General features: G+C 44.8%; 2 long non-coding RNA genes across 2 annotated transcripts; both read left to right on the top strand.

The window, feature by feature from the left end:
- Positions 1-1,158: 1,158 nt before the first annotated feature.
- On the top strand, positions 1,159-2,788 carry LOC133823412 (uncharacterized). The gene is made up of 3 exons (XR_009888327.1): positions 1,159-1,396; positions 1,468-1,606; positions 2,307-2,788. It is a non-coding gene; the product is annotated as an uncharacterized LOC133823412 (long non-coding RNA).
- A 3,363-nt stretch (positions 2,789-6,151) lies between these two features.
- Positions 6,152-16,496, top strand: LOC133823411 (uncharacterized). Its single transcript, XR_009888326.1, has 2 exons — positions 6,152-6,748; positions 16,275-16,496. It is a non-coding gene; the product is annotated as an uncharacterized LOC133823411 (long non-coding RNA).

Here is a 16,496-nt window from a genome sequence, read left to right as displayed (position 1 = left end):
CCACTAGGGTATAATAGTTGTTATATTATTTTATATAAAATAATGCTATATTTAATAATGTGACAAAATGTGATTTGTCACACAAATGTGATTTCTCATACCTTGTAACATATTATTGAGCGTTAAAAAATTGGACATGTGTGTGTGTGTGTTCAAGCGTAACATATTTTGGAGTTACAAATTTGTAACTCCCAAATATTACTCAATAATGTTTAGATTAAGAGTTACACATTTAAGATTGAATTTCATAAAGCCATAATGTGATATGGTTGTTGAAGATGTAATTCTAACTCTCACTATGCGTATGGAGGTTACAAAATCAAGTGGGAAAGAGTTGGGACGTTTTGGAAAAAACTGAAAAATTGGGAGGCTAAAACGGCCACTAGCTGCGACCGTTAACATCCCAGGCCGTGGCCTAGGAGGCAGGGACTAGCGATCGCAACCATTAATGTCCCTAGTCATGGCCTGGGGTGCTGACAATCGAATCCAATTTTTCAATTTCAATTTTGAATGTTTCTAACATCCCAAGTAACTCACAAATCTTCATTTTAATTCCATAAACATCCAATTAAACATTGGTAACAACCTAGGGGTTGGTGGAATTTGAAATTCAAAGGATGTCTCAAACACTACTACGAAATCACCTTTTTAGGACACATTTTTAGGACACTCACATAAATGCGAGTCCTTAAAGAATTTGTTTTAGGACTCGCGGAGCGAGTCCTAAAAACTATGTGTGTCCTAAATATTTGAGATTTTTTTTTAAAACAAATACCTCCTGGACTTTTTAGGACTCGCAACGCGAGTCCTAAAAACTTATGTGTATCCTAAAAGTTTAAATTTTAAAAAAATTCAAATTCCCTCCAATTTTCCTTAAAAACTGTTTTTAGGACTCGCAATGAGTGTCCTAAAAACATATGTGGATCCTAAAAAACCTTAATAGAAAATTTAAGTGTAATATTAGTGGTGACTTTTAAGGACTCACTTTGGGTGTCCTAAAAACTTTTAAGTAAAAAATAATAAATAAATTAATGCTTTATTTTAATAACTAAATTAAAAAAACAGATTTTTATTTTATTTTCTAAAAAAAGAAAAAAAAATTGAATTTTATTTATTTGGGGTTATACCCAAATATTGTATTTAAAAAAAAAATCCCTAAAACCTTCAGCCCCCAGCCGACCCTATCTTCTCCCCTGCCTGCCGACCCTCTCTTCTCCCTCAGCCTTTCCATGAGTCTCCCTCAGTTTCAGACTCACACCTGGCCGCACATGGACGCCGTCGACGAGATCCGTGGCTCGCTCAAGCAGATGCGGAGAGGCTCGCTGCAACGGTGGCTCGCAGCTCACGATGAGGCGGTGGCTCGCGATGAGGCGGTGGGTTCCAGCCGTGGGTTCAGGTATATATATTGCGAGTCACTCTCTCTCTCTCCCTTTCTGGTTTGGCTCTCAATCTCTCATCCTCTCTCAGCTGTGGACTAAGGCTCGATGAAAAAGGGACAAGCAGGGGCTAAGGTCAACAATGAAGGGATATTGAAAGAGCTCTAATGGCGAGGGCTTGAACGGCGCAGGCGAGGGTCGACTGTGTCTTCATTGAAGAGGTCGAACAGGTAAGTTTTTTCCTCAGCCTTTTTTTTTTTTAAATATCTGGGTTCAAAATGGAGATATGTAATATGCTATTTGGGTATATATTTTTTGTTTTGAGATCTCTGTATATATTTGGGTTTAAAACTGGGTTCAAAACTGAGATTTCAAGGTCAAGATGTTATTCTATGCTTAAGGTCTTTATTATAGCTCTGTTTGTAAGTACATTTATTGGTTTAGAGTTAATGACTGGATGGAAAAGTATATACAGAAAGCCAGCCAATTGTCAATAATAGATATTATTCTATAGGTTTTTATTGATAAGTTGGCTTGATTTAGTAGTATAAACCATGGATGAAGACAAGAACAAGGTCTACAAACAACTGGGTCAGCTTTACTTTCTCTGTTTCTCCTTCACTCTTAGCTTGCTTTATATGTGTCTTCTTGGTGTCTAGCTGTTTAGTGAGCAAATGGGTTTGCACCAATTTGGAACCACGTGTTTTGATGTTAGAATGGTGGCTTTTCTTTATGTGGTGCTTGTTATTGCTATATGGAGTAGTTTTTCGGTTTTGCATACATGGGTACCTATCATCTGTTTGAGATTATTTCTCAGTTAATATTCGTTCTTTTCCAGAGAACAAAATAGAAAGTTCTTTGGTTATATTTGGTTGTGTTGTTTATTTACTTATCTCATGGGATTTAATGTAGCTTTTGGTAATTGTGTAGGTTTATTTACATTGAAAAGGAAGATTGAAGAGGCAGTTTTGTGAGCTGAAATGCTGGCCCCTGCGGCACTCGAACATGAAGAGGCAAAACGAAATAAACAGGAAAAAATGATACGGGCTTATGACCTCTGGGACGACCCTGCTAAATCCGATGTGATTCTTGCCAAGTTAGCTGATAGTGCCAAAGTGGTTGATGCCCTTAAGGATTTAACATATAAGGTGATAATCTATGCATAGGATTTTTCATATTTATTATGAATTAATACATAATTGATAATTAACTATTTTTAGATGGGTGCACCATTGGAGTATGTCATTGTCTACCTCTTCATGGAAATAATCATATTGTATCCATTATATAATAGACTGGCATAGAGAGCTCTTTTTATAATGTGCAGGGCTATATTGAGATTTTTTTCTTTGGTGTAATACTAGACAACATTAACAGTTGAAGTTTTTAGAATAAAAAATATATTTCACTAATATTGTATACATTTCTTGTTTAATATTTGGTGATGATATAATTTGATTGTAGTATAAACTATCATGTAATATGATTTTGTAAGCCGAGTAGACTAGATACTGAAATGATATTTTTGAGTAATTAATAAAAAAATTTGTTGTATTTTCTTTTCAAATTTTAGAAATTTAACATATATAATACATTTTGCACACTCAAAGGGATATATTTTTTATAAATCAAAATGAAAATTGTAGCTGCATTTTAAAAAAAAAAATTACTTTTAAGGGCATGCAAAGCGAGTCCTAAAAAATTACTTAAAGCACTCAATCAGATTTTTTAGGACTCGCAATGCGAGTCCTAAAATCTTAATTAAAGGCACTTTTAGGACTCGCACCAGATTTTTTAGGACTCACGTTGCGAGTCTTAAAAACATTCTTTTAGGACTCTCAATGCGAGTCCTAAAAACTTAATTAAAGGCACTCAACCAGATTTTTTAGGACTCACAACGTGAGTCCTAAAAACATTCTTTTAGGACTCGCAATGTGAGTCCTAAAAAACCTTAGTTTTTAAGGCTCTCAAATAGAGGACTCGCGCCCCGCGAGTCCTAAAAACTTTTTTAGGACTCGCAATGCTAGTCCTAAAAATCCTTTTTTGTAGTAGTGAAATCTCTATAAATAAGAACTTAATGCTTACTTGCAAAACATACTATTTTTCTATCTACAAAGCACTTGGCTAGAAAATACACCAAAAGGCTTGATAATTCCATAGAGCTATTTCCAAACTTGAGAGTCCCTTAGTGCTTAGAGAATATGTGGAAATAAGTTTTTGGATAAAGGTATTGAACCTTGTTCAAGTTGGTGATCCTCCCTACTCTACACTTTGGTTATGTGAGTGTTAGAGTGTTCTTGTTGTTTTTTGCTTTGTTTTCTATTTACTATTGTTCTTATTTCTTTCTTCATGTTCTTCTTTGTTCTTTATATTTACATGTACTATTTTTCTTTGAGTTTGTAATCCTCTTCTTTTCTACTTCTTCTCACGTCTATTTACTTGTATTCTTTAACAATTGAGTTGTAACATTTATTTTTGTAAGAACCTTGTATATTGTATTCTTGCTTAGAGTTGTATTCTCTAACAATAACAATCTATATTTTTTTTTGTTGATGTTGAAGAAGACTAGAACTTGGTGTTTGTGGGTATGGGTTGATATTTTCTAGGGGTTTTTTAAAAAATAAACCTTTTTTTTTGGTGTTTTTTAACTTTTGTAAGGTCCTTAATTTTTTTTTTTTCAAAAATACTACCTTAAGTTTTCGGAAAATAAAATTTTAAAGTTTTATATTTACAAAAATACGGTATCAATGAAACAACTAAAAAACAACAACTAAAATTAACCCACTGCATGCTAACATGTTTTTTTTTTTTTTTAAACAATCAAAATCTATTTAAAAACAACAAATAGACATCAACACAACAACAGAACAGCTATGTATAAACTTAAACAACTAAAAACCAATATGAAAACAACTATACATAAAATATAAACAACAACCTTACAACAACACGATACAACCCGTTACATTTTAAAAAATAACTAAACATTAACACACTGTATACTCATACATTAAAAAACAACTAAAATACAATAATTGGACAATAACTAAACATTAGTCCACTGCATACTAACACATTAAAAAATAACAAATAGACAACTAGAAGTCAACTCATATTCATACAAACATGTTTTTTTTTAAAACAAATCAAAATATATCTGAAAACAACTAAATAACAATTAGATATCATGATATCTAAACTTAAACAACTAAAAACTAACATGAGTATAACTATACATAAATTGAAACAACTAAAAAAAAAAACAAAAAAACAACTAAAAATATTATTCATGCACGTATCGAGTTTTTGTTTTTGTTAGCATTACGTGTTTCCTTCTAAGCTCTCAATATGTCAAGAATACTTGATTTTTATAGATAAGCTCAATCATTATTATTATTAGTTTATATATAACCATTGTTAATCGACTAAACATAGAGACTCATCTCAATTGTCAAAGACGTAATATTATATATGTATCTTTTTGGTTGTTTATTGATGCTTCTGTGAATCCCACAACCACCCCACACCTTCACCTTTTCCGGAATCATCGTCGGCACTACACCTTCACAAACGGAGCTTCTAAGAGTCTTTCTAAACCAATGTCGACCAGTCGAAACTGGTGGTCTCTGGCCGGAGTAGATCTCATGTGTGCCACGATTGTCTTCATCGTGGACGAACAACCACAGCACCGAAGACCTGTCGCCTGATGCACTCGTCTCCACCACGAGCCACACCTTGAAAGCAATGCCTCCATCTAGTATAAGGGAAGGACCAGATTCGAATGCTTGAGCTGGAGGGACTAATAGGTGTTGCCGGAACCGTATCCCGTAAAAATGAAATAAAAATTACTTAGGCCATAAAAATATAAAAATTTCTGTCGAATCATATATTTGTTAATTTTGAAATTAATGTAGTGTTTAGTGTAAATTTCTCTATTTTCTATATCTAAATTCGAAACAATATATGGGTTTTTGTTCATAGATCAAACCCATTTTTCTAAGATTATGAATAGTTAGGTTATATGATTCTGAATATATGATTAATGTTGTAATATTCTGTATAAATGTCTTTTGAAGAAAAGATGAATATGGGGTCCTGAATATGATGAAAACATGAAGAAGAAAAAATCTGTGAACGTTGTTAAACGAATTAATATATTTTTTTTTATTTTAATTTGAGCATAAAACAGTTTGAGTTAATTAAATTAATAAAGACGAGTTTATTTTAATTTAGTTTTAAAGTTTAAGTATTTTGAATTTTTAATGATTTTTAATCTTAATTAATTTAAAATATTTTTATTATTTAAAAAAATTTATTGGATTTTAAATTAAATTTTAATTTTTAAATTATTTTTCAAATAAAAATTAAAAGTTGTGGGCCAATCGCAAACTATCACATATGCAATTATCCAGTACTTAACGGCCCGGTACCTGAGGCTACCAATGTCGACAAAATATATTTTTGTTAAAAAAAATGGGTAGGTACTTATTTGGTACCCTGTATTTCGGCAAAATTTATTTTGGTACCATATATTACCAGTATTCCTCACTTGATTATACCCTCAATTTTGAAAATTAGTTAAAATTTGTACTTTCAAGTCAAATTTGATCATCAGTTTTTTTTTATAATGATCCGATTGTCCTCCATCCAATTTATAATTTAGAAAATTAATCAAAAATATATTTAATTAATATAAATGAAAAATAATTTTTTTAATTAAAATAAAATTAATCAAATTAAAGGAAAGGAAAGTAAGCTCTAATATTTTTTAAAATCGATTCTTCTTCTTCCTCCTCTTTCCTCTTTCTCTTCAATTCTCTCTTTTTATTGCAATGTGAACGGTGCCAGAGATGGAGACCGAAGGTGGAGGCGCAGGCGAAGTAGGTTGCTTAACGAGGTGGAGGTAGGATCTAGGTTCATTTGGGGACTAGCTTCTTCGAAGTGGGCAACTCGACAAACATGGGCGATTGGTTTCTTCGTTATAGGCCAGAGTAGTTTGGGTGGTTGGCATTTGAGACAAAGTTTTCTTCAGCTGAAGTCAACGATTGACATTCACTCAGAATCTTCGACCAAGACTTTGAAGTCAAACGACTTTGGCGCAGAGCAGAGGGGCGAAGAGATCCGAGGACTCACGAACGAAGCTAACAAAGGCTTGGGGAAGAGTTGCTCGATGAGGAGTGAGAAGATTTGGGTTCATTTGGGGAGGAGTTGGCCTTGTCGACAGGGACTCACGAAGGCTTGATTTGAGTAGCTTCAACAGAGACTCATAAACACGACTTCAATTTGGATTTTTCGAGGAAGTGGGTGAACGACGAAGATTCACAGACGTGGCTACAATTTGGGATTTGATTTGAGAGGATGGCTGCCTCGAAGTGGGTGAACGATGTGAACGCTCAATATTCCCCGCCCTTAAAAGGACCAAGCCCCGCGAGACAGCCCCGCGTGCCCAAGCTCACGCCCCAGTAGCATCGGCCTCGCGTCTGAGCGAGGCCCCTGACAAGCACGCCTTGCGTCCGAGCAAGGCCCCTGACGCGCGCGCCTCGCGTCCGAGCGAGGCCCCTGATGCGCCCGCCTCGCGTCCGAGCGAGGCCCCTGATGCGCGCGCCTCGCGTTCGAGCGAGCCCCCGCCTCGCGTCCGAGCGAGGCCCCTGGTGCGCCCGCCTCGCGTCCGAGCGAGGCCCCTGGTGCGCCCGCCTCGCGTCCGAGCGAGGCCCCTGGTGCGCCCGCCTCGCGTCCGAGCGAGGCCCCTGGTGCGCCCGCCTCGCGTCCGAGCGAGGCCCCTGGTGCGCCCACCTCGCGTCCGAGCGAGCCCCTTGATACGCGAGTGGAGCCATGCACCAAGGGAGTCGCACCACCAAGGGGGTCGCAAGGACGGTGTTTCGCCACGCATCCTTAGACATCCGTCAAGGCCACATGCCTATCGCCCAGGCTCGTGAGTATCCTCGGGGGGCTTCAGGCATCTCGTGCCAAGGACCCAAGATCCCCACCTCACGCCATGACCATTACACACACCAAGGGTCCCATTCCTTACACCTTGAGACCCCTATGCTTAGGGGCTCCAGTACGAGTCGAATGGAACATACTTGTACGATCTAGTACTGGGTACGGACACCTGTACCAGTGGGGATGCTAGAATAAGAGTTATGGCCCGTACGTCTACGGCCAGGAGCCAGAGTCGACACCACTACCACCTGCGCCACTATGCCTGCCACCACTCATCAGACATGGGTACGGACAAGTAGTGGAAACATCCTCCTGACACCTGCTCCTGTACTGGATGTACGACCACAACCTCTGAAGCCACTCCCCTGACATAGTACTTATGTACCACTTGGTCTCCTGGACCACCATGTACCCAGGGCCATTAGAGCCTACTATAAAATGAACTCTAACACCACCTGAAAGGGGGTTGGAAAATTGACTGTAGCAAAGGCTTGAGAGTGAATGAAAGATTAATTTCTCCATTGTTATTCTGTCATTGTTCTTGAGTTATCACTTACATTTCTATAGCTCTTTTATTGACAATCCTTACTTGATACTTTTTTCCAACTCAACTTAGTTGACGAGTTCTCACCGTCAACAGTTTGGCGCCGTCTGTGGGAACGTTTGTTTCAAACTACTGTTCCACCATTGTTTCCGGCAAGAAGAAAATGCCAAGACGTTCAAAGCGACTGAGGGAGCCACGAGAGGTAGAGGTTCTCCTGAACGGAGTCCTGCTGAAGGCCTCCATGAAGGACGCTCCTCCACCCAGAGACGTGGAGCCCCCGAAGGAACCTGAGGTTCACGGAGGTGATAAAGTGGCCTCGTCACCGGCCGCTCCACCTGGAGAAAGTCCTCCAAGAGCACCACCGGGAAATGTTAATGAGTTCCCTCCTCCAAAACTACCGCAGGTACCGAACTCCGGCCGGCAGGACCCGGGCCCCTCTACCCGTAGGCATGATAAGCATCCCCGGGTCCATTCCGTGAGCTCAAATTCGATGTCTCGGTTCTATGAAGAGGAAATACGTGAGCTCCACCGTAAGAACCAAAGGTTGGAAACCACCTTGGAGAACATGCAAGAGGTCCTGAATGGCCTGTTGCAGGGTAAGTCGAGCGTGACCTTGCCTAAGAGGAAGGAGAAGGGAAAGGATGGGGTGGAGACCACTGTACCAGTAGATGATGGGAGGACTCGACACTCAACCAGTAACACCCCCCGAGCGAAGCAACGCGAGCACCCTGAACTGCCTAAGCAGGCCCAGAAACCCGCGCCGAGGACCAACGCTGCCCCTCGCAATGAGGATGAGGTCACCTCTAAAAGAGCACCCTCAGACTTACGGGAGGAGCTCAATAAAAAGAGGGCGGGCAAAGGGACCACGCCCCCTGTGGCGCCTCGAGAGGGCAAGGGAAAGGCGGATCTTAGCCCGTCCGCTTTGAGGGACACTCTAAGCAAGAGGAGGCAGGACTTGGACACGGAGATGAGGAGCCTGCGAAGCAAGATCGTCACCGCATTAGGCGGCCAGGCCTTTTAGGAGGAATTCGACCATGAGTCGCCCTTTGTGAGAGAGATACAGGCCATCCGGCTCCCTGTCAACTTTAAGGAACCCAATATGACCCCCTACGAAGGGAACACGGATCCAAAGTACCACCTGGATGCGTTTAACGATTTGATGAAACTGAGAGGGATTGGAAGCGGTGCCAGATGCCACTACTTCGCTATCACCTTGAAAGGACCCGCCCACAAATGGTTCAAAAGGTTAAGGCCGGGGTCCATCAGGTCCTGGCAGCAGTTTTCCGATGAATTCCTCCAACAACACCATGCTGTGCGGGACTACACGATGCCAGGTACCAGCCTAGCCAACGTGAAGCAAGGGGAGAATGAGAGCCTGAAGAGCTGCATTCACCGGTTCAATATGGAGGCCACGAAAATGGGGAGCCTAACCCGCCGAGAGTTAAAAATGGCCATTACAGCTGGAGTGCTCCCAGGAAGCAAGCTGTGGGACAACATGTTGAAAAGGGAAGTAACCGACTTAGATGACTTCTACGAGAGAGCACAGAAGTATATTCGTGTGGAGGATGGCTACGCAAACCTAAAGCAGGAAAGGAGGAGCCCCACGCGAAGCCCCCAGCTAACGACGGGTCGAATGTGACGAAGAAGAGAAGGGCGTACGATGGATCAAGAGATGACCAGCAGCGGAAAACCAAACAGGGGAATGATCATAGGTAAGCGGCTTATACTTACTACACAAACCTCACAGATACCAGGGAGCACATTTACCTCACCAATGAAGATCGAGTTCCTTTCAAAAGGCCCCCTCCAATGAGAAAGGACCGGTCCAAAAGGGATCCTAGTAGATACTGCCAGTACCACAAGGACACCGGTCACACCACGGCAGAGTGTATCCATTTGAAGGAAGAAATTCAGGAACTCATCCACAGAGGGCATTTGGGCAGGTATGTGCGCAAGGATAACCAGAGGCCAGAAGGAGGGGTGTCCCCATCGCGGGCACGTGAGGTGGCCCCGGAAGTGCAAGGAGAGGTCAGGACCATCTTTGGAGGACCAGGATTCAGAGGCAATTCTAGGAAAGGGCGAGACAGGTATGCCAAGGAGGCCCGAAGAAGTCCACCACATTGTGTTTTAAGTTTGGAGCAACGCCCCCCGAAGAGCTTCAAGGGCGAGAATGACTCAATAACTTTCACTGAAGAAGATGCGCAGGGGGTACATTTCCCTCATAATGACCCCCTGGTGCTAACCGCCCCGCTCGCTAACATGAGGGTACACCAGGTCATGGTGGATAACGGGAGCTCTGTGGACATCTTGTATCGACAGGTGCTGGAAAAGATGGGATTGAGCCTCCGTCACCTAAAGCCTTGCACTACGACTTTGTATGGGTTTACGGAAGATTCGATGCAACCCCTAGGGACGATCGAATTAGCCCTCACCATGGGGGAGCAACCCAGGCAAACCACCATAATGGCTAACTTTGTCGTGGTTGATTGTATCTCAGCCTTCAATGCGGTATTAGGGAGACCCTCTCTGAGAGAATTGAAGGCGATAACTTCTGTGTACCACCTAGCTATGAAATTCCCTACCCCTAGGGGAGTAGCATGTGTGAAAGGGGAGCAGAAGGAAGCGAGGGAATGCTATAACATGTCCCTCCGCGCAGCCACCAAACCATCTATGCCAATGACAACGGCTGTGTATGAAGAAGCGACCCACACAAGTTAGATCCGCATAAGATTGGACCCACGGGTTACGAAGCCTCTCGAGAAGTGCTACCAGCAAGGCTTCGGCTCTCAGTGTCGAAAGAACCTATGTTTAGTTTGTTCTTCGTTATTTTAGCTTAAGCAAGTAAGAATCAAAGAGGTTACCTTGGTAACCTCCTTGTTAGATGTAATCCCTCTTCCTTTTTATTTACAAAATCGGCTGTAAACCGCGTGTTATGAATGAAACTGTTTGCAACTTCATGTATTATTTTTCTTCGCTACGCGGGCATCAACCAAAGTGCCTGCCGAAATAAATTTCACCAAACACTTGTGGGGCAGGACAGAAGGCAATAACATGCGGCTAGCGAGGGGAACTTAAAAAGGGCCCTCTAATGGAGGATCCTAAAAAGGACCCCTCGCCCTCCTAAAAAGGAGGCCCCTAAAAGGGACCCCCTATATCAGGGCCATAAGCGAAGTCCTTGCAAGGCATCTCCTGGGATCACAAGGATTTGCTACCCTTGTGAACATCAAGGAGGCCATAGGGACTTACGAAAAATATATGGTAACGACAGTAATAAGTCTAGAGCGGCCACCAAGCCGTCTAGCCTATGATAAGTCTAGCCACTACATGGTAACGACAATAATAAGTCTAGAGCGGCCACTAAGCCGTCTAGCCAAAAAGGGTCCCAAAAGAGACCCTTGCAAAAATAGTACTATGAATAATGACGAGAAGGACACTTCTCGCAAAAAATAATAAGCGCGCGCAAAAATATATAAAAGGATAGCTAGGACCCATGGGGTCAAAATATCCTTATAAAAGCAACCAAGAGGCACCAAAAGAGGTCCCAGTGAACCCTTTCACATGGGCTCCAAAGGACCTCTAGCCTGGTAAATAAAAGAGGGGAACCAACCAAACCCCATCATACAGGCTTAAAAGGGCCTCAAATGCAGTCGAATAAGAGATAAATAGCAACGCATGTATATATACATTGAAAAAGAAGGTCTTGAAGGCAGTACAAGAGTTACCAAAGGAAAATAGTAATGACAGTCATATTACAAAGGCCCGAAGTAAAAAAAAAAAGAAAGAGCATACACCCATGGTAGGCTAGCTAACAAAACTTAGGATACGACTGCTTCAGGGCCTCCTACCATGGGCGCTCCACAGGGCCGCTCGAGCAACGGCATGTTCACCAAAAGAAGAGAAGTCGAAATTAGGATCCTGCCTCCACACATTGTAGAGGGCACGGTCTATGGACCTGCGTTCGGTGGAAGCCCTCTCCGCCTCCAAGGAAGCGCTCCTCTCCTGCGCTGACTGAAGATCGACCCTGAGGGTCTCGACTTCGGCCTCCAACTAGGTAACTCTCTGCTGCGAGGTGGCCGCGATGGCCTTGGCTTCCTGGAGTTCACCTTCCAAGCGAGTAACCTTGCCCTCTAGCCTCTTGGTCTTGGCCCTTACTTCCTTCCTCTTCGATGACAAGTTGGAAAATCTGGTCTGGACCTCTGACAACTTAGCATTGGTTTCATTAAGCTCTTCCTCAAGCTCCTGCACTCGGGCTGTAAGGCAGTTCCTCTCAGCAGCAGACACGGAAAGGTTGTTAGACGAGTCGGCAAACCGCATAGCCAACGTATAGGCCTGCACAAAAAAAAAAAAAAAAAAGAGTTAGCAGCAGCAGCAATAAATGACAAAGAAAAAAAAAAGAAAAGAATATATGCATAAACGCCTATACATAATAGGGCCGATGCGAGGAGCAGGGACTCACCCAAGCCATGGAGCACCTTAGGTTCTCCCCAAGGTCCGCCTGGGTCACGTTCCCAAGGCCATTCCAGTCGGATACAGGGAGGCTCGAGGCAAGCTGGATGTATCGTTGTCCGAACGACGTTGCCATCCAAGTCACCTAAGGCTCCCCATTCGTACCAGGGGCACTTGGCTACATGGGGACAGATGACCCACTTGCCGATGCGGGAGGGGGCGTGGAGAAGGTGGAAACCCGAGGCTCTGATAGACCAAAGGGGGGGTCCGCAAGGCCGACGTAATCAGCCCCCGGCAATCCATGGTTGAGAGGAGCCTGAGTGAAGGCGTCATGGCCCTCAGGATCAGGGTAAATACTACACCCCGGAATGTCCTGCTGGTCTTGTGAGTGAGGGGCTATGTCCGGAACATAAGGAGCATGTGGAGGGCACCCCCCAGGAGATGGAGGCAGCTGGTGGAATCCCCCGCGGTCAAGGGGGGCTTCCTCCGGCCCCTCCTCATCCTCATCGTCATCTGGGAAAGGCTCAGCCAAGGTCTCCTTCACCTTCGTGGACCCAGAGATGGTCCACAACAACTTGGGGTCAGAGACGGGAGACAACTTATGGCGATTCAGATTCTTTACGGTGAAAAGGCGCACCGCCTCTTTCCTGGCAGGTTCAGCATTGAGGAACCGTCTCATGTCTTTCGCTTCCAACCCGACGACAGAGGGTTTGGCGAATCGCTCTGCACAATACGAGCCATAGTCGGTGTGAGCGTAAGGCACGAGGCCATAAGTTGGAAAAAAAAAAAAAAAAGAGGAAGTGATACTCAGGGAGTGGTCCGGAAATCCTCACGAACAGAGAGTGGACCTTCCACGAAGAAAAAGTCTTGCTTCCAAGCCCCCGGGTTAGACACCAAACCCTCTATCAAAGAGGCCCCGTTGTTGGCTTTTTGTAAGTAGTAAAAGCCTTTCGAATTGTGGAGGGGCATGAGGTTGTAGAGGAAATGTACCTCGGTGGCCGTAGGGGCGCGTTTCAACAATTTCATATATGCGATGAAAAGGCAGCTCAAAGTCATCCAGCCATTGGGTGCCAGCTGAAGCGGGGCAAAGACGAAGTAGTTGAGGACTGCAACAAAGAACGGATGCAATGGAATGGTACCACCTGCTTTTAGAATGTGCTCACTAAGGGCCACGAAGCCGAGCCTAGGGCGGTCAGCTCGGCATGCCTCCAAAGGGGCGTATAGAGCATAATCAGGAGGGACGCGATAATGATTCACGATGTCCATTAGTTTGTTGTCGGACACGCGCGACACCAGCTCGGACGCTAATAAAGGGGCGTCGTCCTGCTCTTGGGTGGATACCTGTTGGCGTGCCTTCGGCATATCTGCAAAATCAAAAGAAAAATGTGAGGAAGAGACAGAACACTTGACCCTCCATTTTTTCTTCCTAGCAAGAGTTTTCCATCGAGGGAGCGACTGCAGAAGTGCTAAGCTAGGAAAAACTGAGACAAGGGGCTGAGGAGAAGCATAAGCAGCCCCCTGACAGTCATCAGGCAAAGGTGGGCTGGAAGGCTCAGGCGGAAGGTGTCCCACCATAAACTCTAACTCCCACTACAATTCAAAAAGGGTCATCCTAAGGCTCGCTACGTGATCACTAAGGTCTGGGGGGGAGGTCCTCCGTCTCCTCTAGACACCGAGTCAATTTCGCTCTCCACCACCCAAATCTTACGCCTAAGTTCAGCCATGTACTCAAGGTGGCGGATGCGGGCCTGCCTTAAGGAGTCATAGTCCTGGTGAGGATTGCCCTCAGGGGACTCTGAGTCTAAGGACAGGTCAATAAACTCAGCCCTTGGGGGTATGTCGGACGGGCCGTCACTGGCCATGAGACCTCGTCCCAACAGCAAAAAGGGGTTCACGTATAAATGAGGGAAAGGCTACAAAACACAAAGGAATAGGCTTAATATCTCTAGATGCAAACGCCCTAAATGGCCCACTACAGGGTACAAAAAAAAAAAAAGGAGAGGGACGTGCATATGGTCAAACTCACTACAAGCTCAGGCCAAGGTACCCCATCCCGAGTAACACTTATGTGAACCTAACAAAAACCAGGAAAAAAGAGAACATACCTCAAGATGTAGAAATTGGAGGCTGTCGGGACCAAAAAAGGAGGACGAAGGCCAAAAGCACCAAATGGTCGAAAATGCACGTCTGCAAAAATAGGCCAAAAGGGAGGTGTTAGTCGTTAAATGGACACACCAAAAAATTAGCTCATATGTGAAAAAATAAAACAAATGAAACTATGGCAAAAATGGGGTTGTGGGGGATTGAACCCCTCACCTGTTGAAAAAGGAAGGGTTCTCCAAACCACTAAGCCAAGGAAGTAAGGTGGAAATATTAAGCCATGCATGAAGGCCTATTTATAAGAATCAAGGTGAATAGTCTACAAGAGCACCTAAAGGTACTCTCCTAGACTGGGGGGCAAGTGTGAACGCTCAATATTCCCCGCCCTTAAAAGGACCAAGCCCCGCGAGACAGCCCCGCGTGCCCAAGCTCACGCCCCAGCAGCATCGGCCTCGCGTGGCCTCGCGTCCGAGCGAGGCCCCTGACGCACGCGCCTCGCGTCCGAGCGAGCCCCCGCCTCGCATCCGAGCGAGGCCCCTGATGCGCCCGCCTTGCGTCCGAGCGAGGCCCCTGACACGCGCGCCTCGCGTCCGAGCGAGGCCCCTGATGCGCACGCCTCGCGTCCGAGCGAGCCCCCGCATCGCATCCGAGCGAGGCCCCTGATGCTCGCGCCTCGCGTCCGAGCGAGGCCCCTGACGCGCGCGCCTCGCGTCCGAGCGAGGCCCCTGACGCGCCCGCCTCGCGTCCGAGCGAGGCCCCTGACGCGCGCGCCTCGGGTCCGAGCGAGGCCTCTAGTGCGCCCGCCTCGCGTCCGAGCGAGCCCCTTGATACGCGCGCGCCGCCTCGCGTCTGAGCGAGGCCCCTGATGCACGCGTCCACCTCGCACCCTGAGCGAACCGCACCATCACATGGCCACGCGTGAGGAGGAGGGCCTCGTGAACAGCCAGAGATCCGCGCCATCAATAGGCCTTCCAAGGGGGCCTCGCGAAGGAATGTGAGCCACGCCACCTGGTGGCCACGCGAGTGGAGCCATGCACCAAGGGAGTCGCACCACCAAGGGGGTCGCAAGGAGGGCGTTTCGCCACGCATCCTTAGACATCCGTCAAGGCCACATGCCTATCGCCCAGGCTCGTGAGTGTCCTTGGGGGGCTTCAGGCATCTCGTGCCAAGGACCCAAGATCCCCACCTCACACCATGACCATTACACACACCAAGGGTCCCATTCCTTACACCTTGAGACCCCTATGCTTAGGGGCTCCAGTACGAGTCGAATGGAACATACTTGTACGATCTAGTACTCGGTACGGACACCTGGACCAGTGGGGATGCTAGAATAACAGTTATGGCCCGTACATCTACGGCCAGGAGCCAGAGTCAACACCACTACCACCTGCGCCACTATGCCTGCCACCACTCATCAGACATGGGTACGGACAAGTAGTGGAAACATCCTCCTGACACCTGCTCCTGTACTGGATGTACGAACACAACCTCTAAAGCCACTCCCCTGACATAGTACTTATGTACCACTTGGTCTCCTGGACCACCATGTACCCAAGGCCATTAGAGCCTACTATAAAATGAACTCTAACACCACCTGAAAGGGGGTTGGAAAATTGACTGTAGCAAAGGCTTGAGAGTGAATGAAAGATTAATTTCTCCATTGTTATTCTGTCATTGTTCTTGAGTTATCACTTACATTTCTATAGCTCTTTTATTGACGATCCTTACTTGATACTTTTTTCCAACTCAACTTAGTTGACGAGTTCTCACCGTCAACAAACGATTTTCTTGATTTATATTTATGGATTTTGTGTTTAGATTTTCTTGAATGATTTTGAATAAAATCTAGATTTTCTTTATAGATTTGTTGATGTTCTTGGTTCATGGGTTCTTAGTTCGTCGACCATGGAGGTGGCACGAGATTGGTGAGGATGTGAGAACGGCCGACGAGCGTAGGAGTGGAAGAGGTGGGGGTCAGCCAGAGAGAAAAATCCAAATCTATTTCCAAATTTTGTTAGCAAATAAAACAATTCCAGATCTGTTTTGTTATCAGTTTTGAAATATAAAATTTGTGTATGGGCTTA

The sequence above is a fragment of the Humulus lupulus genome, chromosome 3 (assembly GCF_963169125.1).
Source record: "Humulus lupulus chromosome 3, drHumLupu1.1, whole genome shotgun sequence".
NCBI lineage: Eukaryota > Viridiplantae > Streptophyta > Magnoliopsida > Rosales > Cannabaceae > Humulus > Humulus lupulus.
This window is presented reverse-complemented; position numbering and strand designations above follow the sequence as displayed.